This window comes from Cupressus sempervirens, chromosome 4 (genome assembly GCF_028749045.1).
Source record: "Cupressus sempervirens isolate cs-2001-9-10 chromosome 4, ASM2874904v1, whole genome shotgun sequence".
Taxonomy (NCBI): domain Eukaryota; kingdom Viridiplantae; phylum Streptophyta; class Pinopsida; order Cupressales; family Cupressaceae; genus Cupressus; species Cupressus sempervirens.
Window position 1 is genome coordinate 562,217,904 of NC_143121.1, and position 27,860 is coordinate 562,245,763.

General features: G+C 34.6%; 1 pseudogene; it reads left to right on the forward strand.

The window, feature by feature from the left end:
• On the forward strand, positions 1-27,860 carry LOC149562441 (uncharacterized; annotated as a pseudogene).

A 27,860-nucleotide genomic window follows, 5' to 3' on the forward strand; every position in this document is an offset into this window, starting at 1 on the left:
ATGCGTTTTGCTTCCCCCTGTCTTTTTCTGCATCTTATTCGAGCGAGCGTTGGGAAGTACAGTATACACAAACACAACCTCAAATGTCCCTCATTTATCGGTCTACACCGTCATTGAATCTTTAAAAGAGCATGGAAGTCACATGTTCAAGTCCCGACTGAGCTTGACTTTGTTCAGAGAGCACTATTTGCTAACTAGAGGTTTCTGAGTGCTTTGGCTGTGGATTTTGGGGTTGTAGTGGGGCGCGGTGTTTGCTTTGTGGGGATTTTCATGGAGTTGGTTTAACGAACTAGATGCTCAGTAGAGGTTTGAGGATGTGGAAAATAAATTACTAAACTTGAACACGTTGGCCAGTCCAAGCTCTGCAGTGTAGAACGACGATGTCTACTGCATTTAATCGGTTGCTAGGTTCACCCATGTCAGTATTTTTGGGAGACGATTAAACCCTTTTTCTGCATGCAAAGATGAATCTGTGATGACAACTATAAAACAAGAAGAGTCGCATATTGCTGAAAGAGAAGGAGAATCATATTACAGGGCTCACATTTGAGAGCTATACATGCAATAAAATGAAAAAATTCCATGATCAGTTGACCGTGGAGAGAACTTAAGTTTCCAAAATGAAGAACATGACCAAGTAATGAAAGATAGAGAGTTGATAAATGAATGGTCATCTAGTTGCTCGAATATGTAAGAATAAAAAATTCACCATATATGCCACATATGCAATCAACTTGAAGATGCGGATATATAAAATTTGAAAAGTCAAATGTTGATTTAATTCACATAACCATTTAATTTATTGTTCATTTCTAGACGAAAAACTATACATATCAATAATTAGTGGAGAAGAAACTAGAATCACAATCGTTATTACATAACACCAAATTTTCTAAATACACTTGATAATACAAGGTCGACCACATGTCGATACCATAAACAAATCAAAGCATAATGCTAGAAATGAATCAGGTGAACATGACATCTTTTGTCAAAACTATGTAAATCATGTACGTCGAACATGATTATAACATCAGCACATTATATGATATAAAACATATATAACATAGTAGAGAGAAGATTTCCACAATCCATAGAATGCTTGGAACTTTTATGGATTTGATTGTGTTGTTATATTTGCATCAACATTTAGGATCACACTCTATGATCCATCATCAGGATGAAGAAAGAAAACATGAATCATACAACATAATCATACAAAAATAACATGCCATTGAACCTTAGTGTCCATCTACATGTAATCTCATCTCCAAGCCATCGAATCAATGTCCATCTACTATCATGAGACAGAAGAGTGGTCTAGGCACTTTTACCACCCGACCATGGAGTGGTTAGCTCCCTGAGGTTCTCCGATTAAGAAGAACTACCCAACCTTGGCACAAGAAGGCTAGCAAATCAGCACAATTAGATCGGAAAGATCTGGTGCAGCCTTTGTGCTTAATCTACTTACACGTATGTCTAGTAGAAACATACACAAGGATGTGGAAAAGGGAAAAAATATAATAACCATTGCATCTCAATCATATGCATAACTATTTTTAAGCTTGGCCAAGCAAATAAATAGTGTAATGTAAAAGTACTACCACGTAGTAATGAAAGAATAATAAGACTCTTAATTTTCTACCCTCCCCTTTTTGCCCACATTGAACACCCTTCCACGATAAATCACTTCCTAAAGAAGTATAAGTAGGTCGAATGAATAACTTAATTATATCTTATTAAAATAGATAAAATAAAAATCTACATACTTATCATATCTACACATACATGTTCTATAACATTTCAACAAGTAATAATAATAAAATATAAAAGATCTAACTATTGACCAGCTTCTTACACTTCCTTCTAATCCTCATGGAAGTTTACATTTTAAATGTCTATTCAATTTCAAAGGAAAGTTTAAAATCTTTAATATATAGAACTTTTCAAAATCATTTCAAAGCTCCTTACATTATTAAATAAATCTATAGTACATAAAGAAGAACAACGATTTTTATTAACAATTACTATCAATGAAAAATTGATAGGAATTATTATTGTATAAACTTTGTAACTTATTTTGTCCTTGACATCAACCAAAACCTACAATTTTTATTCAGAAGGCTACTCTTACGTTGATTGGTGTATTTTTGTTGTTGGTTTTTAGTGGTTCAATTCTAATGAAAGCTAAGGTGATTAAATCTATATAGTACACTAAATTTTCTAGCCTCAAATTTCTAAACCATGTCTTACTATTCAACACTGAGAAACTAACATAGTTAAATCCACTCATAAATAATAAAAGCTTATTCATTTATCTGTTATATACAATAAAATAAAAATTTAAATAGTAATCACACGATTTGGATGTTTACCAATATAGATTTTGATTGTTTCATTACATATATAGTTTGGGAAACAATTTCTTTTACCCGGTCCCTATGTTTATTAACCAAGATAACAAAAATAAATTAAAAATATATATGCAAAGCCACAGGTGTGGAGAAATTGTACCCAAACTAGCTACCCATCTCCTTAGTGAACATAATAGACTCATCATCTTAGACTCAGGTCAAAGAAAAAATACGATGCGAACAAGGAGGGAGTTATAAGTGTTGTGGTGTATTTAGCCAAGGAAAAGTAGAGGTAGAAGAAGAAGACAGAAACTAAAACAAATCTACAGCAAGTAAAATTTGATGGGAGCTACAGGCGATATTAGAATTTGTTTGACTTATTTATTTATTTTTCATCTTTTCACATAGAACAAAATCAAATATCATGAAATTCAAATCTATTCTTACTAATAAAAACCCATAGGTGAAATATAGTATCAATGCACTTATAACAATGTAAAAATAATAATATGAGTAAAACACTGATTAGAACCTAGATGGTTTGAGGGACATGTAGGGCCTCTGGATTCTTTTCAAAAGTTGATTTACCACTCAAGCCGCTGCCTTTCTCTCTTTACCACTAACTCTCCTCTTTAAATAGCAAAATCGTCCTCCCTTAGCATGTGTCTCCTTTCACCTATGAAATTTGGAAAGGATTAAATCCTTCTCCCCCATTTCCCAACATGTTTTCTTCCCCTTTTTCCAAAAACATCTTCCCTCTTTTTTTAAAAAAAATGTCCCCCTCTTCAAATCGGCCTCCCCCTTTTAAATGCCACCTTCCCTTCATAAAAATGGTTTCCCTTCCTGATCATTCTCATAGTTATAAATTATTTTTTTGTAGTCTCTCCTTTATTCCCTTAAATGTCATCATGATATAAGTTTTAAACTATTACCAATCAATTTAATTTCCACTCATTATGGATTACAACTACTGCTTGGTGTCAAAAGAAAAAATATATGACTTTTAGCTGAGAAAATTTATCTCTATCTAAAACATGACCACTTCCAGTCTTTTTTTCTTCCAAATATTGAAATAAAATAGCTATTTATTATCTATTTATCTCCTAAACAAAATATTGAAATTAAACTTATAACATTTCAAAAGAATAATATTTAAATCTTTTCATCTAATCATTTACGCTACATATACATATAACAAAATGTTTTAATCTATCTAGATAATTAAATGTCAAAGCACTTGATTTAAAATTTAAAAAAACTAATTGTGTGTGTGCAACTACACCATTAAAATTCTGGGCCAACCCTACCGAAGAGCTAAACTCCTCTACCTAAACCACCCTTTCGCCTTCTGTACCTGCACACTCATAGACTCGACATCACCCATTACGTCAGTATTGTCATAACCATATTATATAAATAATATCTTCAATGCGAATTTTAAAACATTCAATCATACATCATTAGATATAAACATGTAAATGAAATCACAATTTTTAACCATCATGTTGAAATCTCATAAGATAAACATATATTAGAATGACTACATCGACAGAAGTAAAATTTTATCCATCTAATATGATCAACCAAAAGTGTAAACAAAAATCTAAAGGCATTTGACTCAAGTCGAATCATACATAGTCTTAGTCAAAAAGTCAAATAACATACTAAGTCCTAATAAAAACATGTAAAAAATAATGAGTCATGACATCCCTCCCCACTAGGAAGAGACATTGATTCAATGTCCATCAATATCGAAAGATCAATATAACATAAAGGAACTACAATATCAATAAAAATTACTAATCTAAGTAAAAAATGTGGAAAAGATTGATGCATAACATCAACATCCTCCCACGTGGCTCTGTCAACAGTAAACTGGTCCCATTGGACCTTATACTAGAAGATGTCTCTATCATGCACTCGAATAGTGCGCTCATCCATGAGGTGGGTAGGTAACACCTGCACCACCCTCGGATCGTGAATCTGCAAGGCACGCAATCAAGAATATGGGATGGATCAAGATGATATGGCTTCAACAACAAAACATGAAAAACATTATTGATACGGGCCAGAGTTGGTGGTAGAGCAAGTTTCTAAGCTATGACATTTATAACCTTCAAAACATCAAAAGGTCCAACAAATCTCGGCACAAGCTTAGAACACTTGCCAAAAGAGATTGAACTTTTATGCAGATGCACATGCAGGAAAACCTTGTCCCCAACCTAAAACTATCTAAAAGTATGCTTCCTATTTGCATAGCTCTTTTACCTATCTATAGCTTCCTTAAAGTGAGCATGAATCATAACCATCTGTTCTTCCATCTCCTTGAGCATCTCAGGACTAATCACAATTTGATCCTCCATTCTATCCCAACTAATAGGTGTGCGACATTTATCCCCATAAAGTGCCTCAAAAGGAGTCATTCCTAGAGATGCATGATAAGAATTATTAATGTGAACTCAACCAAAGGTAGGTATTCTTCCCACTTATACTAATGATCCATGCAATACATACAAAGTAAATCTTCTACAACTTGATTCACCCTCTCTGTTTGACCATCAGTCTATGGATGATACGCAGTGCTGAAATTTAACTGAGTCTCTAATAAAGCATTCAAGGTTGTCCAGAACCTTGACGTCATTCTTGTGTCCCTATTAGAGATGATAGTCTCAGGTACACCATGTATGTTGAATACCTCTTGCACAAACTTCTTGGCTAATGCCAATTATCCATCCTTCAAATTCCCTGGTATAAAATGTGAAACCTTGGTCAACTTATCAACCACAACTAATATAACATCATGCCTCTGCCTAGTCATAGGTAAACCATGTATAAAATCCATAGAAATCACTTTCCATTTGTACTCTAGTATGTCATGAGGATGCAATAATCCTATCAAATGAATATGCTCAGCCTTAACTCATTGGTATTCTAAACACTGGGCAACAAAAGTGGTCACATCATGCTTTAACCCTAGCCAAAAATAAAGTGGCCTCATATCTGCAACCATCTTAGTCACTCCAAGGTGACCCAAATAAGAAGTACTATGCATTTCCTCCATCACAATTTTCCTCAACCCTACAACATTGGGAATATACATATGACCCTGATATCTCAGATGACCCTCTGTGTCAAAACTATATCTGTCAAAACGGTGATCAGATAGATCAGTGTGAAATGTAGTTTTAACCATCTCATAATGGTCATCACCTACAAGGTTTTCAATAACATGATCTTGTAGTCATATTCTAGTAGCAAATATAGTAGAAATATGCCTTCTCCTACTGAGAGCATCAACCACCCTATTCTCTTTACCCTTAATGTATTCAATACTGAAATCATACTCACTGAGGAATTCAAGCTAATGCCTCTATCTAGAATTCAAATTTCATTGAGTAAAGATGTATCTCAAACCCATGTGGTCTGTTTTCAACTCAAATGGTTTACCAATAAGATAATGCCTCCACATCTGCAAGACATGAACAATGGAAGCCAACTCAAGATCATGAGGTGCATAATTAACCTCGTGTTGCTTTAGCTTATGGGACTCGTAAGCTACAACTCTACCTTCTTGCATCAAAACTCCACCTAAACCATCACCTAAAGCATCATTTATCACGATTAAATGCCCATTGGGATTGGGAATCACAAGAATAGGAGAGGACGTGAGCTTCTATTTCAATAACTGAAAAGCTCCATCACACTCATCAGTCCACACACATCTCTTCCCTTTCCATTATAGTGAGGTGATAGGTGCTACAATTTTCAAAAATCCCTCTACGAATTTTTGATAATAGCCTGCCAAACCCATGAAGCTCCAAATTTCACTCACATTCTAAGGAACTGGCTATTCAAGAATAGCCCTAATCTTGGAAGGATCCACTAAAACTCCATCAACAGTGATGATGTGCCCAAGGTAGTGAATTTTTTTCTGATAAAAATGTGCATTTGGTAAGCTTCACATACAACTTCCTATCACAAAGGCACTGCAAGACAATACGCAAGTGCTCCTCATGCTCCTCCGTAAATTTTGAATAAATTAGAATGTCATCAATGAAGATTTCAACAAACTTATCCAAACAATCTTGGAACACATTGTTCATTAGATTCATGAATGTTGCAGGTGCATTCGTAAGACCAAAAGGAAAAACTATGAATTCATAGTGCCCATGTACTCTATTCTAAAAGTTGTCTTAGCTATGTCTTCATCCTTAATCTATAGTTGATGATACCTAGATCGTAGATCTATCTTTGAAAATACCTTAGCTTCCTTCATCTGATCAAAAGGTTCATCTATCTGTGGAAGTGGATATTTTTTTTGTATGGTAACCTTGTTTAACATCCTATAATCAATGCATAGGCGCAAGGTTCCATCCTTTTTCTTTACAAAGATCACTGGTGCTCCCCATGGTGATATGCTTGGACAAATAAACCCTTTTTCCAGCAACTCTTGCAACTGAACCTTGAGTTCGTACATCTCAGTGATGGTCATCCTCTAAGGCATCTTGGATTCTGGCTCAACTCCTGGCTTAATATCAATGGAGAAATCAAATTCTCTCTTAGGAGGTAACTCAAGTAAATCTTCAGGAAAAACATCTCAAAACTCTTGTAATATAGGGTAATTGTTTATGGAAGGTATAGGATCTTCAAGATCTTTCATATGTGCAACAAAAAGCTAACAACCCTTCATCTTAGCCTTATTCATCTACATGGCTGAAATATGCCAAAGCACTATTGGTCTCTTAATCCCATTCACTATTACTAGATTTCCAAAGTCATCCAAGCATTCAACTAGCTTATATTTGCAATTTACTATTACCTTATGCTCAGTAAGCCAATTTATACCTAGTATGACATCATATGACCCAAGTGGAGCTACATATAAATTTATTCGTGTGTGAAAAGTTGGAAGTTCTAACTCATTGCAGGATAGACATTGCTCTACTTGATGCTCTATCCAACTTCCATATTCAACTATCTAGGGTTTCTCCATATAAGTTCCAACTTTAATTGGAAGTTTAGCTACTACCCTAGGATCTAAAAAAGACTCTATAGCACTAGTATCAATAAAAATAGACACTTCACAATAGTAAATCTTAACTACAAAGGTCCTACCTAAAACTCTGCTTGCCTATGATCCACAGCTGCATGAATTTGGTGTTGAACATTTGGTCCATTTCTAGGTGCACTCCTTTGAGGGCATCTAGCCACATAGTGATTACTACCACAGACAAAGAAACCATCATGAGGTCTTGTTTGAGTTGTTGATTTATCATTCTTGTTCTAGTTCCTGTTATTGCCACCATTGTTATTCATGTTATTGTTACCTCCTCTACCCCTGTCCTAACCTTGGAAATTCCTACTATGGCCCTTTTTTTATTCTTCTTGTCCCTTCCCTTTCATGTTATTCATTTGTTGTCGACCACCCTACTACTTATTATTATCCTAAAATTTTCTCTAAAAGATTGGTTATTATAGGCTTTTACTAGAGTTGTATCTTTCGATTGTTGTTCCTATTTCAGTGCCTTTCTCAATGCAGAGTCCATAGACTCTAGCTCATGCATTTCCACCTCATTATAGATTTCTAGGCATAGCCCCATGAAAAACTTGTGAGTTCTAAATAAGTCATCATTTTGGTACTAAGGAACATATTTAACCAGATGGCAAAATTGTTCATGATACTGTGTGACTAACATGACTCCCTAGATCAGCTTATAGAATTATGATGTTTTCTTGTCATAAAACAACTGAGGAAACTATCATTTTTAGAAACATCTATAGGAATTCTTCCCATGATATCTCACTGTGTTGTAGCTTCTTCTCAGTCATAACATTTTTCCACCATGTTACTACTTCATCAACCAACTGAAAGGTAGCCCATACTACTCTGGACTTCTTAGAGAAATTATGAACATGAAAATACTTTTCCATGATGTTTATCCAAGCTTCTACCTCTTCACCTATAGTCTTACAATTAAAGGTAGGAGGTGTGACCTTTTTGAGGTCCTTGCTGAGATCTTCTATGATTTGGACCCTATCATGAACTAATCCAGCCATCCTTTGATCAACTTCTTCCTTCTTCTATTCTTCAATCCTTCAATCTTCCTCCTGTTTCCTTTGAGCCTCAAGAAATTGGTCCTCCTCTCTTTTCCTCTATGCTTCTTCCTACTGATGCAAAGCTTCTCTACGGTCATCCTCCTCAGCTTGTCATCCTCTTATGGCATTTTCCATGTCATCCATGTGCTGTCCTTGCTGAGTGAGGAGCACCAAAATCTAGGCAAGCCTTTGGTTTCCAAGCTCATCCTAAGAACCATTGTTGCTTCCAACCCTATTGCCTCTACGAGAATACATGATGATAGACTACTCTTGTTCTAAGAGCAAACTATGCAACTTTAGCATTAGTAAGATCTTAGGTCCTAGTGTTTAACACAACTTTGATACCACATGTAAGAACCAAAAATTCACCATACATGCCACAAATGCAATCAACCTCAATATGCAGATATATAAAATTTGAAAAGTCAAATGTCAATTTAATTCACATAACCATTTAATTGATTGTCCATTTCCAAATGAAAAACTATACATATCGACAATTAGTCGAGAAGAAACTGGAATCATAATCATTATTAGATAACACCAAATTCTCTAAATACACTTAATAATACAAGGTCGACGACATGTTGATACCATAAACAAATCAAAGCATAATGTTTGAAATAAATCAGGTGAACATGGCATCTTTTGTTAAAACTATGTAAATCTTGCATGTCAAACATGATTATAACATCAGCAAATTATATGATATAAAACATATATAACATAGTAGAGAGAAGATTTCCACAATCCATAGAATGCTTACAATTTTTCTACATTTGATTGTGTTGTTATTTTTGCATCAACATTTCGGATCACACTCTATGATCCATCATCAAGATGAAGAAAGAGAACACAAATCATACAACATAATCATACAAAAATAGCATGCCATCAAACCTTAGTTTCCATCTACATGTAATCTCATCTCCAAGCCATCGGATCAATGTTGATCTGCTATCATGAGATGAAAGAGTGGTCCAGGCACTTTTACTACCCAACCATGGAGTGGTTAGCTCCCTAAGGTTCTCCAATTAAGAAGAACTACCCAACCCTAGCACAAGAAGGCTAGCAACTTGGCACAACTAGATCAGAAAGATCTGGTGCAACCTTTGTGCCTAATCTACTTACACATATGTCTAGTAGAAACATACACAAGGATGTGGAAGAGGGAAAAAATATAATAGCCATTGCATCTCAATCATATGCATAACTATTTTTAAGGTTGGCGAAGCAAATAACCAATGTAATGTAAAAGTACTAGTAGGTAGTAATGAAAGAATAATAAGACTCTCAATTTTCTACCCTCCCCTTTTTTCCCCACATTGAACACCCTTCCACAATAAATTTCTTCCTTGAGAAGTACAAGTAGGTCAAATGAATAACTTAATTATATCTTATTAAAATAGATAAAATAAAAATATGCATACTTATCATATCTACACATACACATTCTACAACATTTCAACATGTAATAATAATAAAATATAAAAGATCTAACTATTGACTAGCTTCTTACACTTCCTTCTAATCCTCATGGAAGTTTACATCTTAAATGTCTATTCAATTTCAAAGGAAAGTTTAAAATCTTTAATATATACAACTTTTAAAAATCACTTTAGAGCTCCCTACATTACTAAATAAATCTATAGTACATGAAGAAGAACAACGATTTTTATTAACAATCGTTGTCAATGAAAAATTGATTGAAATTGTTTTTGTATAAACTTTGTAACTTATTTTTTCCTTGACATCAGTCGAAACCTATAATTTTTATTCAGAAGGCTACTCTTAACTTGATTGGTGTATTTTTTTTGTTGGTTTTAGTTGTTCAATTCTAATAAAATCTAAGATGATTAAATATGTACAGTATGCTAAATTTTCTAGCCTCGAATTTCTAAACCGTGTCTTACTATTCAACATTGAGAAACTAACATAGTTAAATCCACTCATCAATAATAAAAGCTTATTCATTTATCTATTATATACAATAAAATAACAATTTAAACAGTAATCACACGATTTGGATGTTTACCAATGCAAATTTTGGTTGTTTCATTACATTTATAGTTGGGGAAACAATTTCCTTTACCCAGTCCTTATGTTTATTAATCGAGATAATAGAAATAAATTACAAATATATATACAAAAGTCGCAGGTGTAGAGAAATTGTACCCAAAGTTGCTACCCACCTCCTTAGTGGACATAATAAACTCATCGTCCTAGACTTAGGTCAAAGGAAAAATGTGATGTGAACAAGAAGGGAGTTATAAGTGTTATGGTGTATTTAGCCAAGGAAAACTATTGGTAGAAGAAGAAGATAGAAACTAAAACAAATCTACAGCAAGAAAAATTTGACAAGAAGTACAAGAAATATTAGAATTTGTTTGACTTTTTTATTTATTTTTCATCTTTTCACATAGAAGAACATCAAATCTCATGCAATTCAAATCTATTCTTACTAATGAAAACCCATAGGTGAAATATAGTGTCAATGCACTTATAACAATGTAAGACCCATAGTAAAATAAGTAAAATGTTGATTAGAACCTGGACTGTTTGAGGGACACGTAGGGCCTCTGGATTCTTTTCAAAAGTTGATTTACCACTCAAGCCACTGCCTCTCTCTCTCTCTTTATTATTGACTCTCCTCTTTTAATAGCAAAATCGTCCTCCCTTAGCATGCATCTCCTTTCACCTACAAAATTTTGAAAGGATTAAATCCTTCTCCCCCTTTCCCCAGCACATTTTCTTCCCCTTTTTCCAAAAACGTCTTCCCTCTTTTTTTAAAAAAATGTACCCCTCTTCAAATTGGCCTCCCCCTTTTAAATGCCACCTTCCCTTCATAAAAATTGTTTCCCTTCCTAATCATACTCGTAGTTATAAAAAAAAATTGTGCAATCTCTCCTTTATTCCCTCGAATGCCATCATGATATATGTTTTAAACTATTACCAATCAATTTAATTTCCACTCATTATGGATTACAACTACTACTTGGTGTCAAAAGGAAAAGTATATGACTTTCAGTTGAGTAAATTTATCTCTATCTAAAACATGACCACTTCTAGTTTTTTTCTTGTAGTGCCTACCCCTGGTTTGCATTTTGTTATCATTGTTGAACTCTTTTAGAGCTAGTTTTATGTTGTTGGTTAGCAACATTCTTTTGAGATTATCAGATATTGTGCTATGGATTCAGTTTATTATGTGATGAGATTACTTAGATTTTGCATTTCATGTATGCATGATGATTATTTTCAGTGTTCGCAGTTATTAATGATGATTAGTAAGATGATTTATTATCATATGTGTTTTCTTATGGATACTTACCCCATACTTGCATGTGTATGGTGTGCGTGTTTGCTTTGCATGTTTGCTTTTGTATGGCGTGTCTGATGTGGTTAAGGAAGGGAGTCGTAGTCACCTGCTAGTCGAGATCTACACGATGCACCACTTCCTACCATTGCCTGTTTAGTTTAGTATATTGTGCTTGTACATGCGTGGTTTTTATGCAGGTTGTAGGTACCGAGTATCAACTTCCCTGAATTGCCAGGATGAGCGTACCCTATCACATTATCTCAATGATAAGAGAGGGGAGATAAATTCTCAAGTCCAAATCCCAACCCTTTAAGCCATTTGTTCTAATTGGAAAATTAGGACAAGTATCTGAGTTGAGTACCCTCTGAATACGTTGGATAACGTAATTCATGATTTAAACCCTTTGTTTGATTTTGTATGTATTTTGGCCATGATGGGTTTTCATATTTTATTTTATGAGTCTTTGATGTATTTTCTATTAATTAAGCCTAATTAAAAGATTTAATTAATGGTTTAATTAAATGAAAAATTAATATGGTATTTTAATATTTATTTTATTTAATTAATTGGAAAATTAATTAAATAAAATAATTAAATTTGAAGATAAAAGTTATAATTTCAAAAATGGAATGTGACAATATTTATTTTAATAATAATATATTTAGAGTTCATTTTTAAATAAATGACTAAATAATATTATTATTAAAGCTAATAAATATTTTAGCAATTTAAGTTTTGGAAAATGAAATCTAAAAGTGGAAAATATATTAAAATTATTAAAAGATTCTAGATTTCATGTGATTAAAATATAAATATATTAAGATAAGAATAAGTGGAATTATTAAAGTTAGTGCATGAGATTTAATAAATTAATTAATTAAATTGGAAAGAGTAAAAGTAAATATTATATTAATGATTGTGCATTATTTTAATATTTAGGAGTTTGCAAATTCTCGAGAGTTGTCATGTAGACAATACAGAAGTTTGCACTCTAAGAAATGCACTTGTTGTCTACACTTGGGAGTTAGCATTTTATTTGAGCACATAGTGTCTACAACCTTAAGACTCATCTAGAAGGTTGGAGAAGACCCATGCTTAGTTGTCATGCTTATCTTCTAGTTGTTTCTAGAGACATTCTAGATGCATCTTAGAGGCATTTAAATAGAGGCTCTCCTAGTGTGTTTGGGCAAGCTTAATGGAAGCTACAAGCTACAAGCTTCAAGCTAAAATGGAAGCTTCAAAGCTTACATTCATTGAGAAGCTTATATGCTTCTACATGCTCATATATTTTCTATATGCTTCTTCTAGCACTTCTAGTCACTTGGAGGTTTTCGGTTGGCTTGGATCTTGGATGATTTGCGAATGTTGGAAAAGGAAGGGATTTTTTATAGACTTCTGAGGCATGGCAAAGTTAGCATCAGTGTCCAAGTGCACTCGTGATATTCGCATACTCTCTTTGCACTATTTCTCTTCTTGTCTTCATCGTGTTTGTTATATGTGTCTGAATACTCTCTGTGATTGAATCTACAATTTGAAATTAGAATCTAGATATGCTATTTGGTTGAGAAGAAAATAATAGAAAACCCTAGATCCAATTAAGGAAGTGAAATGTCCCTTTTCTAATTTTGTATGATATTTCCAACCTTTAATCAGATCTTTAAGATCAAACAACTGATATCACAAAGATCCTCCAAATTTCTCAAGAAACCCCAAATCGGGTATGCCAGAAATGGTGCCAAAAGCTTCACAGCTTCACCTATTATTAATAAATCTGAAAATGGACATTTTTACAAAAATTTCAGCAGCATAACGGCCTACAAAATGACATTTTCAGATCTATATAGCCTTTACACAACGGCTCACAAATGTAGGACAAAAACTATGCTCATCAGGCTCCCGAAATTAACACAAAAATGCCCGAAAACACCACAAAACACTAATAAACTATCTCAGAAGTTTGATCACATTCCAATACATATATTCAGCTCTATTTTAACATCTTAAATTCTGAAATACAGAAGCAACCCAAACTGATATGAAATACTCTACTGAAAACACCAAACTCATACCAAAAAAAACCTTGAAAATTTACAAATCTGCACTATTTAGCACAAAGGAAAACTCTGTATGAGTATGCACATGGAATGGCTTCAAACTCCCATCCTTTGCCTTCCTGGAAGCCTACAAACTCCCATTCTTGGGTCTCCCTGGAAACCTGCAAACTCCTGTTCTTGGGTCTCCTTCTCCACAGGTTTGGCAGCCTCTGAAGAATAACAAAGAAATGAGCAAAATCAAGTTCTGGAATCCGCCCAAAATGCCTCCAAACCCCTTAAAAGAGGGCATAACCGTAACTCACGTCCAAGAGAGGTTAATGAAACATATTTTAATAATAATTTTTATTTATTAGTCCAACAGTTTCCAAAGATTAACCCCCTTTTTTCGAAACTTCACTTTCTTGGGCCTGCCTGCCTTAGCAAAGATTATTATTTTTTAATTATTTGAAAAGGGGACATGACAAGTCCTCCCCTCCAAAACATTTCTTGTCCTCAAGCAATGGCTGAACAATAAACCAATCAATCCACCTGGATCCCAAATGTAGTCATGAACTATACTACTGCCAAATAACATAGGCTCCTGCAATATCCTCTACAATATGACCAAGAGGAATCCATAATCAAACTGACAATTACAGCTCAACCAAACTCCAAAACCACCACTACCACAATCAGAAACCCACGAGACACAAACTCTTAGAACATTAGAACCCAAGTAAAGTGGACAAATCAAACTGCCAACACAATAAATACCATCAACGCATCCCACTAGCCTATACGGAATGTACAATCCAACTTTGCAACAATGGTGAATGCTCTCAAATGAAACTATACCAAGTATGGAGAATCCACACACTGTACAACTCCTGCAGTCAACACAACTCTGTAGATCATTGGCCACTGTCTCATAACCATAACTCCCATGCACCCCTGATGGTGAAAAGCCATCATAAGATAAACAACAAGAAATGGAACCCAAACCAAATTTTCCTACCATCAACTCCTCAACACAATGATCAATTTCTAACTGATATACATACCCTACAATATAATGTTGATTAAAAAAACCAACCTCAGTCAACAGCTCCCCATGAACAAGTGATACAACCCACTGTGACTGATCACTAGCTAAGTCAGGAGATGTCATAGGAAAAGGAGTAGAATCAATAACAACACCTGTTGAAGCATCACTCTAAAACTCCTGCTCTAAGTCATGTATTATCAAGCTATCAATTGCAGGACCTATCGCCATGTCGTGCCCATCACAACTCTCATCCTGAAGCATCAAACTATTTCATAACTGATGATAAGCACTAGGAACCAAAGTACATCTCTGTATCATAATCTCATCAACATGGTCATCAAAGGTAAATTGATGAGCGTACCTCACAATGTAATGTCGATAGAATGCGCCAATCTCAGTCAATAGCTTAGACTGTAATCGAGATGAAACTAACTGCAATTGATCATTAACCATGTTGGAACTGACTACTACCTTCAAAGATATCACCAAGGGAGTAGTATTACTAGCAGGAACCATGCCAACTTTCGACTCACCAACATCACACATGATCTTTGATACATCTCTAGTCTTTGTGCCATCAGTACTAGAGGCCACCACCATGTTAGGCATACAACAATCTGCTACAACACCCAACTCAACTGAACCTGACTCTAGTGGGAATGAAACTGATATGCCAATGTTAGTATCAAGGATGGATGCATCCCCATCTCCACTGTCTCTGACAATCTCGGCCATGGACATCCTCGGATCACCAAACACCACAGCTTGTGACTGTATAGAATTAGGTAAAGACTGTAGCCACTCTAACTCCATGGTTACCTTAGCCAAATGAAACTGTGACTCCTTGAAAGTCAACTGTGTACTCTCAAGAATCTCAAAAGTCACCTCAAGCTGCTTAGTAAGCTCACTCACCTCATCTTCCTTGGCCAACAATGCATCATATGCTATACTGCCCCACTCCATAAGATAATCTCTGTCAGATACCAACTGCATATAATTCTGTCTCAAAATCCGAATAGCCTCCCATAAAGAGTGGATCTCTGTCAAGGAAAGATAACTGCCTTCCTACTCATCACTAGTAAGAGAACCCCATCCATAAACTGCTAACAACTGACGAGCATCATCAAAATGCTGGCAAGTGATAGCAATGTCTCGGTCACTAACTCTTAACTTATTAGACACATGATGGCACTAGCTTGACTGTCTCCTATAAACCTCCTCTGATGCACTGTCTAAAAGAGTATCCTCAAAGTCACTAGTCTCTAGAGTATTACAATCCATACCTTGTGAATCAAATCTAAAGCTCATATCAACATACGGAGTATCAAAAACATTAGCACTGCTGTCCAACTCCTCTGTACCCAAGGAAACTAAGTCTTCAAAACTGCCCACTACATCCTCCTGGATGTCATCAATGCCAATATGATCCTGGGACTCATCTGTACACACTGCCAAATATGAAATATCATCAACACATTCCAACAAGTATGGTCGACTGGATATATGAACAAAGCCCAACACCAGTGTATAAAAACTAATATCAACATCGGATAAGCTCCTGGCACAAGAAAAGACAACACCGTGCAATCTGCTAATCAAATCCATGGTAGCACCCAAACAATCACTGCTACCAAAAAGTGTTAAAGATTTACAGTCAACTGAACCCCAAACACCAATATAACAATCTCGAGTCCATATCTATAAACTAGAATCAGTTGGTAACTCAAGCAAAATCCTCACTTGAGTAATATGACCAATACCAACTAACTCGACATACCTGTCATGATGAGATAATGTAGTCACAATACTGTCTTCACTCACCTTCAGCTAGCAGGATAAATCATGTGAAGTACTACTAGCCTCAACCTCATGTGATGAAGCATCTAACTATTCCTGGTACTCTCTCACAGAAAAGTCATGAATACTCAATGTTTGCTCATCTCCACCAGGTATCTCACCATCATGCACAACAACATCCTCATAATCATCATCCTTGAGGTCAAATCTATCTATCACTCTTTGACTAAAATCATCAAATGTAGTTACCTGACCATGACCTTGAGTAGTCATTCCATGATACCACCAATCATAGGCTGCATCTTCCAAGTGTAGACTTGCAATTTGAACAACATCACTCTCCTTCATGGGGTTAAGTGTGAAGAAGGTCTGTAATTTTTGTAGCCATGCTCTAGCTGAAATTTTATTTGTTCCATCAAAAGTAGGTGCTATAAACTTGCTTATTTTATTTTTGAGCTCTCTTCCACTTATGTCATAATCCCTTATGTACTCTTTCTTGGGCATCAAAGTGTTCATCATTTCCACATATTCTCTAAAAGGAACCGAACTACGAAAGTCATCATCTAAGCCATTATAAGTAGCTCTTAATGTAATCAAGTTACCTGTAACCTCTTCCACAGGATTAATGGTTGGATTTGGTATTGGTGGCTCATCTGCAGGCAAGAAAATAGTTTTGGTTGATTTAGATGGTGTGGATTTCATATTTCTTGGCTCCTCTGAAGTGCTCCCTTTCTCATTAATAGATGCAACTCCTTGTAGTTTTTCTGTCAATATTCGCAAAGCCTCTCTAGTTTCTGCCAAACTATCCACTATTTGCTTCTGAGTATTTTGGATATCTTGGAAGAATTTCTTTGCCATCTCATTTGGATCAGCCATACTTTTCCCTTCCTTGGATTTTGTACTTTTACTTTCAACTGGAGGTTTGATCAAAAAAATTTTATCCTTTTCTCACTGCAAATATCTTTTTTCTCTTTCACTTAGTTGCATGCAACCATAAATTTTGACATGCAGCTAATTAGAAGCAACATGCAACCACCAAATTCACCAAGAACTAACATGCAAATGATTAGAAGTAGAATGCAACCATAAATTTTGACATGCAAGATTTGGGTAGTTATCAAAACTGACATGCAAGATCTGGGTAGTTGTCAAAACTAACATGCAAGATCTAGGTAATTGTCAAAACTGACATGCAAGATTTGGGTAGTTGTCAAAACTGACATGCAAACTTCTACAACCACCAAATTCACCAAGAACTAACATGCAAATGATTAGAAGTAGAATGCAACCATAAATTTTGACATGCAGCTGATTAGAAGCAACATGCAACCATAAATTGTGACATGCAAGATTTGGGTAGTTCTCAAAACTGAAATGCAAGATCTGGGTAGTTGTGAAAACTGACATGCAAACTTCTACAAACCCTCAGGCTGGCAAGATCATGGCTCTGATACCACTGAAATGTCCCTTTTTTGATTTTGTATGATATTTCCAACCTTTAATCAGATCTTTAAGATCAAACAACTAATATCACAAAGATCCTCTAAATTTCTCAAGAAACCCCAAATCGGGTATGCCAGAAATGGTGCCAAAAGCTTCACAGCTTCACCTATTATTGATAAATCTGAAAATGGACATTTTTACAAAAATTTCAGTAGCATAACGGCCTACAAAATGAAATTTTTAGATCTGTATAGCCTTTACAAAACAGCTCACAAATGTAGGATAAAAACTATGCTCATCGGACTCCTGAAATTAACACAAAAATGCCTGAAAACACCACAAAACACTAATAAACTATCTTAGAAGTTTAATCACGTCCCAATACATATATTTAGCTCTATTTTAACATCTTAAAGTTTGAAATACAGCAGCAACCCAAACTGATATGAAATACTCTACTGAAAACACCAAACTCATACCAAAAAAACCCCGAAAACTTACAAATCTGCACTATTCAGCACAAAGGAAAACTCTGTATGAGCATGCACATGGAATGGCTTCAAACTCCTGTCTTTAGTCTTCCTGAAAACCTGCAAACTCCCATTCTTGGGTCTCCTTAGAAACCTGCAAACTCTCGTTCTTGGGTCTCCTTCTCCACAGGTTTGGCAGCCTCTAAAGAATAACAAAGAAATGAGCAAAATAAAGTTCTGGAATCACCCCAAAATGCCTCCAAACCCCTTAAAAGAGGGCATAACCGTAACTCACATCCAAGAGAGGTTAATGAAACATATTTTAATAATAATTTTCATTTATTAGTCCAACAGTTTCCAAAGATTAACCCCCTTTTTCCGAAACTTCACTTTCTTGGGCCTGCCTGCCTTAGCAAAGATTACTATTTTTTAATTATTTGAAAAGGGGACATGACAAGAAGAAATTAGATCTAAATCAGGTTTGGGTTCGAATTAGAATCAAATTGATAAATAGATTCGAAAAAGGTTTCTAAATCTATAGTCAAACCTATTAGATGGATGAATGGGTAAATTTAGAGAACAATTACCTTTTAGGAGAAATTATTAATTCATCACAAACTGCCCTGTCGCTGCCCCTTGGATAGACCCGAACTCAGTCATTCATAACTTTTTATTGTGATTGAATTTATTCGATCGCTCTAGTCAAAATTGGCACAACTTGGCTCTCTCCAACATATTTCAATTTCAGCCCAATCCAATGGTTCATTAGGGAGATATGACCCTCGTACTGTAACTATTTTATTCAAGGACAGATATTTCTCCATTTCCCATAACTAAGAGTTCTTTATGCTTAAACTTCACAAAAATAATATATCAAAGCATGGAATGAATTAAAGATATTATTGCAATCTTCCCTTAGTAGAATCTTATTTTTATGCATTAGTTTTATATGATTTATTAATTAATCTAATTTAATTAAGATTAGTTAATAGTAGAAGAAGTATAATTAATCTATTTATCAACCAACATAGGAGGTATTTATTTGAGATAATAATATTTGGTGTTGGGGATTTATTATAGCTTGTGAACATTGTTGGAGAGTAACGAATGTGGTCATTATAGATTTATTAATAAAAAATTTAATACAACTTGTTATTAAATAATAACAAGTCATTATTGAATTATTAATATTAGAGAGTTTGGATTATGGTTCATTTATTTAACTGACAAATTATAGTTAGTTATTAGTCAACTGATATTTATTGAAACGTTGCCATGGATATGTAATTATTAATTAAATTAATTAGAGTTAATTAAATTTAATTAATAATTAAGATATGTAATAAATTTTTTAATTGATATGCTAATATCGATCTTTCTAGCAAAGTTGTAAATTATCTATATCGAAGTTGATAAGTCTTATGACTTGAATAATGACTTTAGATATTATATGGTTGTCAACGATGATAACAAATAAATTAAAAGGCTCAAATTTTAATAATACTTAATTAAGTTTTAAATTGAAAACTATTATAATGTTTATAGGTCATGGATGGTGTACCTATGTTAATTGATTAATTTAATTGATCATTTTAATAAAGTTATAATCTTCTTATTCGAAGATTGATAATTGGTTCTCTTATAACTGAATAATGATCTTTTGATTATGTTGAAAAGTTGAATTAATGATAAGGAAGAGTTACTCAATTAGTAACTTTGATCTTAGCAAAATAAAGTGAATGATTTAATTAAAGGTCAATGATGATCAGTTGAGTGAATATCTATCCTTAGGTTATTCCTGGAATGTAAATCTTAATAATGGAAGGACAATGCTATCGGGGAACAAATGGATTGACTTGTAGGTCAAATGATGAAACTTAAATACACTTGAGGTATACTTGCAAACAGAAAATAAAAAACCTCTATACTTAATTCAGCTATGTGATTTTAGTAAACCAAAACATGTGTTTGCATTCTCTATGCTTCTTGTTTTGGGTTTTGGGTTGACTAGTGTTGACCAGTCTTAGGTTGTTACCAAAGGCTTGGGGGTTATGAGATGTGATGGCATGTTGATCTTTTTGGTCTCGATCTTTATAAACCCAACCATGGTAATGTAATCGTATGCTTGATAGAGGGCCACACCACTCTAACAACTCACAACCAAGAATGCAACAATATAAAGACCAAGAAAAAAAAAATTACTTCACAAATAATTTTATTATACTTGAAAATTCCTTACAACACCCACAAGATGATATGACTTCTTCAACATAAGAGAAATTCTAAATAAGAGTCTCCACACCAAGAGCTTCACCAATAACTTCTACTTGAAGAGCTACACCTTTAGAGTTTTCACACCTTGAAGTCTTCACGCCTTCTAGCGTCTACTTCTCAAACTTGATTAGAAATGCTCATATGCCTTGCTTAAATAGGCACTTACCACCCCATGCATGGCTTATCCACAACCTTCTAGAATTCCTCCTACACAATATCCACAACTTTCTAAAACTTCCATAACCTTCTAGAATTACAACTAAGCACCACCATGTGGCCCAATTAGAAAATTACATTTCCTTTATGGATCACAACAAATATTAAATGCAAGATTTAAGAAACTTTCCACAAGCTTCTAAGATGCCACCTACACACCTCGATTAATGTAATGACAACTATTTTTTTTTATTTTTCTATTTATGCCACCTATGCACCTCGAAAATAAAAATCCTCTTTTCCTTTCTTTTTTCCTTTTTATTTTTAATTATTTCTCCTCTAATTTTTGTCACTTTCTCTCTCCTCCAATTTTATTTTATTTTGTTTTTTGTTTTTTTTTGTTTTTTTTTAAATTTTACATTCAACATGTCTCCCCTTTATTTTGGATACAAGATGCTCCTGCATCAGACTCCCTAGGTCTGAAAATATGTTCTAATAGCTAGAAGAACATCTTTCGGGATTCAGTACATAAATTCCAAACTGGTTCTTCACATATATGTCCTCCAAATCTTCAACTTGCACACTCTTTCCCTTGTTTTTCTTCTTCTCCTTTACATCCACCACAGGTGTTCTATAGGTTTGCTTCCCATGCTGATTTTCAATCTTCTCAAAATCTGCCAACTCAACTCGACTGCCAACACTCAGGTTTCTCCTACCGAGCGCTTCATTCTACAAAGGAATCAAGGAAAACTTCCTACCACCTTTTTCAATAGTAAACACATTCCTAACACAATCATGCATAGCCCTGAAATCATACTGCCAAGGTCTACCAAGTAACACATGACAACTATTCATATCCACAATATCACACAATACTTGATCCTTATACTGCCCAATCTGAAAATCAACAAGACATTGCTCTCTCACTTCCAAAGCATGCTCACCTTGCAACCAACCAATTCTATAAGGACAAGGATGTCTCAATCTCTTCAAACCAAGTTTTTGAACCATCTCCTCAATAACAAGGTTATCAGTACTAACACTATCTATAATCACCTTGCAAACTTTCCCACCAGACTTACAACAAGTTTTGAACAAACTAGTCCTCTGATAAGAATCCAATGTCTTCTTACCCATTAGTACTCGTCGAGCCAACAAACTTTCTCCTTCCTCAGGCTGATTTTCCTGGACTTCAACCTCATTCACAATAGTAGCTGTCCTACCAATAGAACATTCAAAAGATCTATGCCCTTCTTGACCACACTTGAAACAATTACCTCTGAATACACCTCCACATGTCCTTCTTCTTTGTTCAATAGGTTTTGGTTCACTTTCTACTTTTGGTTTAGCTTGTACCGAACTATCTTGCTTCTCCTTCCCTCGGGAACTACCTTGATTCTTCCTCTTTAGCTTCTCCTCTGCTCTCAAAGCATACTGATAAGCATCCTCAACTGTGGAAATATTCAGCATACCAACCTCATCTTGAATATTGAATCTCAAACCATTAATATATCGTGCTACCTTCTCCTTTGACAATTCTCTATGCCCAAACCGAATAGTCAACTTGTAGAACTCCTCAGTGTAATCCTTCACAGTCATATCCTTCTGTTTCAGATTCTGCAACCTCTTAAACAATTCAAGTTCATAATCAACTGGAATGAACTTTTCTTTTAACTTAGTCAACATCAATTTCCATCTAGTGATCTTCAATTCACCTTCCTCTTCTCTGTCTCTTTGCAGTTCCTTCCACCAAAGAGCAGCATGTCCCTTCAACTTAGTTTGTGCCAACCTTACTCTCAATGGATCTTCAATACCCTCAAGCTCAAAGTAGTTCTCTAATTCACCAATCCAATCAATTAGGTCTTTAGGATTCAAAGTACCTGAAAAATTAGAAACCTCCATCTTATGCTTCAACTTCAACTGAGTTCCAAGTCGAGCAAACTGACTAGCCCTAATTCCAATAGGTCTCTCCTCATGATCACTTCTATCCTCACTAGTAGCTTCAAAGTCTTCAGCAACTTCGTCATATCTATCTTCAGTACCCACATGCCTAGGTACACCACCCAAAGCACTCACAATTTCAGCAATCATGTCACTCTTTATCAATGCAATTTCTGATTTGACCTCTGCTCTTATCTTCTCTAAGATTCTTTCTTCCATCGCTTCACTAAGGTTATCATTTTCCTTGGGGTCCAATCTTCTTGGAGGCATCTTCCAAAAATTTAGCAAACCCTAAACAAATCTACCAATCTAAAAGATCAATCAGCCACAAGATCAACCTTCTTTGCAAATATTGGTGTAAACTGCCTCACGTTCGGCGATCTGTCCACACACTCAGGAACTCCCGCTCTGATACCACTTGATAGAGGGCCACACCACTCTAACAACTCACAACCAAGAATGCAACAATATAGAGACCAAGAAAAAAAAAAATACTTCACAAATAATTTTATTATACTTGAAAATTCCTTACAACACCCACAAGATGATATGACTTCTTCAACATAAGAGAAATTCTAAATAAGAGTCTTCACACCAAGGCCTTCACCAATAACTTCTACTTGAAGAGCTACACCTTTACAGTTTTCACACCTTGAAGTCTTCACGCCTTCTAGCTTCTACTTCTCAAACTTGATTAGAAATGCTCATATGCCTTGCTTAAATAGGCACTTACCACCCCATGCATGGCTTATCCACAACCTTCTAGAATTCCTCCTACACAATATCCACAACTTTCTAAAACTTCCATAACCTTCTAGAATTACAACTAAGCACCACCATGTGGCCCAATTAGAAAATTACATTTCCTTTATGGATCACAACAAATATTAAATGCAAGATTTAAGAAACTTTCCACAAGCTTCTAAGATGCCACCTACACACCTCGATTAATGTAATGACAACTATTTTTTTTTATTTTTCTATTTATGCCACCTATGCACCTCGAAAATAAAAATCCTCTTTTCCTTTCTTTTCTCATTTTTATTTTTAATTATTTCTCCTCTAATTTTCGTCACTTTCTCTCTCCTCCATTTTTTTTTTTTTTAAATTTATTTATTTATTTTTTTGTTTTTTGTTGTTTTTTTTTTAATTTTACATTCAACATGTCTCCCCTTTATTTTCGATACAAGATGCTCCTGCATCAATGCTCTATGAAATGTTTATAATTGTTGATTGTTATTGTTCATCAGTCTTCATGTGTGAAGTTGAGATGTATGTGTATGAGACACTTGAGCTAATCATTTTTGAGTCATCGATCAGTTATCCTTGGATTATTTTCTAGTCACCATGATGGGACTAAAATGTGGATTTATTCTTGATGATATCATTTTGTGACATGTTTGACTCAACCACTTTGGAGTCTTCGATCAGTATGATTTTGAGATATTCTTGGTTGCTTGTTGAGAACCAATGGATATGGTGATTTATTTGAGATATGTTTTGGCTATTGAGAACCAATAGATATTTATAATTATCAATGATGCCTTCAGTTGCCAATAGAGAACTGTTGTGGTCATGATTTTTTATGGATGCTTTTCCAGATGCTCATGGAGATTTGATGATTCTTATCTTGGAGATTTGATGATTCTTATTATGGATATTTGATGCTTATATTGTGGATATTTGATGATTCTTTTTATGGATTATCTTTTGGATTTTCTTTACAATTGCTTGTACAAGACTGTGGTGATTTTATGGTTCCATGAGCTTAGGGTAGGTTATCTACTTGTAGTGTCGGGAAGTGGCTTGCAATGGGGGTCGGGGCCCTAAGTGGCTGCCACGGTAACTCATTGTAAGTTTGGTTAATAAGTGATAACATTTACACACTAAATGGGGATTAAATGAACCTAAAAAGATAATTGTTGATATTCTCGCCCATGCCTTGAGTGCTTGTACAGGCTAGGATGGGAGTAGTGAGAATGCATGGTTGCGACCTTGCATTCCGTAGTATGCCTCGTCAGTATGAGAGGATACTAGTGGCCGCATGAGATCAGTATGGACCCGTGGAGTTTTAGCTAACTACCAGGGTAACTTGTATGTGATAAATGTGATGATAATTTTCCGCTTGCAAAGTAGGTTTCCTACATGTCATTGTTGTGCCTCTGGGAATAAGATGTCGATTTTGTGTGATTGGAACCTTTGAGTTAGTATACTTTTAGGATTCCTAGACTTCTAGAGATTTATGCCATGAGGTTATGATATCCTTTTTGGGACTTGAGATTATCTCCTCAGCACGGTGGGAGTGGACCACTTAGGTACCACGTGGTCAGGTGGTAGTGTTTTTCCACTCTTATCATTTGAGATCCATCCGAGACACCGTGGCTGGAGTATTCTTGGTTGGTATTTATCTTCATTTTGTTCTTGGATTATTATGATAGGTAATATACCTTATGATGGATGTATTTACTGGTATGTTTCTTACATTGATGGTTTGCTTATGTTAGATGTTGATATATTATGCTTTACTTTGCATGTTAGTAGGATGTTTTAGGAGTGACATTCCTACAATGATAATACCGATGATCTCTTCGGTGCTTTGGAATGTTACGCACGGAGGGATGGCTAGGATCCACGATGGTCTAATGATGCTATTAACAGTTGGGAGGAACCGTGCACTTAGTTATTTATGTGTGTGATATATGGTTATCTTTTAAGATGGATGTTTATATCTTTATGATGATGATGTATCATGTATGGTTTATGGTTTCATTATGTTATTGCATCATGGATTAATATTAGATGATGATGTACTTTATTTACATTACATGGATGTTTATTCTTTTAAGCCTTTGACATGTACAGTGGATGATTGAGTAATCGGAAATGTAATTTACGAACATTGGATGTATCATTGTTATTTCATAAGGATGTGATGTTAGATGAATGATGTGATTCAACGTTAAGGGATCCTTAAAGAATGTAATCTGTTATGTTATGTTATGTGTACTTTTATTCGAATTGTTTCTATTGCTTCCGCAAGTGTTATGAATGGTTTATCTTTCATGTTTAAAAAAAAATTGTTTGGCAAACTTAGTGAAGTTTTAGATTAATTCTTTGGATCCCTTGGCGGGTCATTACATTTCTTTTCCAAATATTGAAATAAAATAACTATTTATTATCTATTTATCTCCTTAATGAACTATTGAAATTAAACTTATAACATTTCAAAAGAATATTATTTAAATCTTTTCATCTAATCATTTATGCTACTCATACATATAACAAAACATTTTAATCTACCTAGATAATTAAAGGTCAAAAAATTTGATTTAAAATAAAATAAAACTCTCTGTGTGTGCGCGAATACACCATAAAAATTTTGGGCCAACCTTGTTGAGGAGCTAAACTCCTCTACCTCAACCACCCTTCCATCTTTCGTACCTACACACTTACGGAATCGACATCACCCTTTGCATCAGTATTTTCATAACCATATTATATAAATAATATCTTAAATACAAATTTTAAAATATTCAATCATACATCATCAGATATAAACATGTAAATGAAATCACAATTTTTAACCATTATGTCAAAATCTCATAAGATCAACATATATCAAAATGACTACATTAGAAGAAGTAAAATTTAGTCCATCTAATATCATCGACCAAAAGTCTAAACAAAAATATAAAGGCATTCAACTCAAGTCAAGTCATACATAGTCTTAATCAAAAAGTCAAATAGCATCCTAAGTCATAATAAAAACATGTCAAAAATAATGAGTTGTGATAGAATACTAGTTCAAGCAATTATCTAGAGTTTTATCTTGATATGGGGACTACCATTAAGGACAAATGAGATTGTTGTGTAAAAGGGTTCTAGTTCAATAGAGCAAGGTGCTCTTGTGAAGAAGATTCTTCCAAAGAGGAAGAAGACACAACAATTAATAGCAACAACAAATGAGAAAAAGATTAGAGACATTTTATTGATGATGCGAGTATCTGTTAGTCTAAAGTTGTAGACCACTGCACAAGGAAACACAAAGATGTTTGCAATGAGAGTGGCAAAATGTTTTTGTATCTTTTCATCACGAAATGGAATTTAGAGGAGACGTAATGCTTTGATGTTTGATACTTTGATCATACTTTTCTTATTGCCTTATTACTTTATTTTAAAGATATGTCATATGTTTCTATTAGAATAATGAATAACCAGTTGCACATGTGGCAACTCAAGTTTGAGTTGTTGAAAGCAAGACTTTAGATTAATTGTAGTTGTGTCACAGAGATCTATTTTAAACAAATGACTAACTGTAAATCTTTCTCTTAAATCTAGTTAGCTGTCTAGAGTAGTCCACTTATCCATTACTCTACTTGTGGTGTGACATCCTCTTAGTGTGTTGTTAAACTCTTAAGAGTTTTTGTCTATCTCCTTTGCAAAATTTTAGCAAAGAAAGGTTGATTTCTTTCTTACAGTCAAACAGGGGCTACCAACCCTAAGTACCCATTCTATATGGATGGATGGAGAGGAGGAGGTTGTTCATTCAACTGTATAAATATGCTTGCATTATTCAATAATACTATGTTTCTAGTTCTTCTTCTCTTGTCTTTTTTTTTTCTTGAATGCCACTTCTCTATTTTTCAATAGTTTCCTCGTGTTTTGCAAGGTCAAACTCCACTTGATGTTTTGTTCTCCTAAGAGGTTTTTCCTCAAAGATTTCCTATGCAAACTATTATAGGTATTGGTTCATCCTATAAAGGAAACATACAAAGATCAAAATCCCCCTGTGCTTCAACGGATATTGGGCTTGATGATTCAACAGATACCAAGAAATATAAGTTTGTGGAAAAATTGGTTGTAAATTATGAAGGCAAACAAAAACATTTCTTGAAGCATTGGAAAGTCAAAACTGGAGTGGGTTTCATTCCTTAG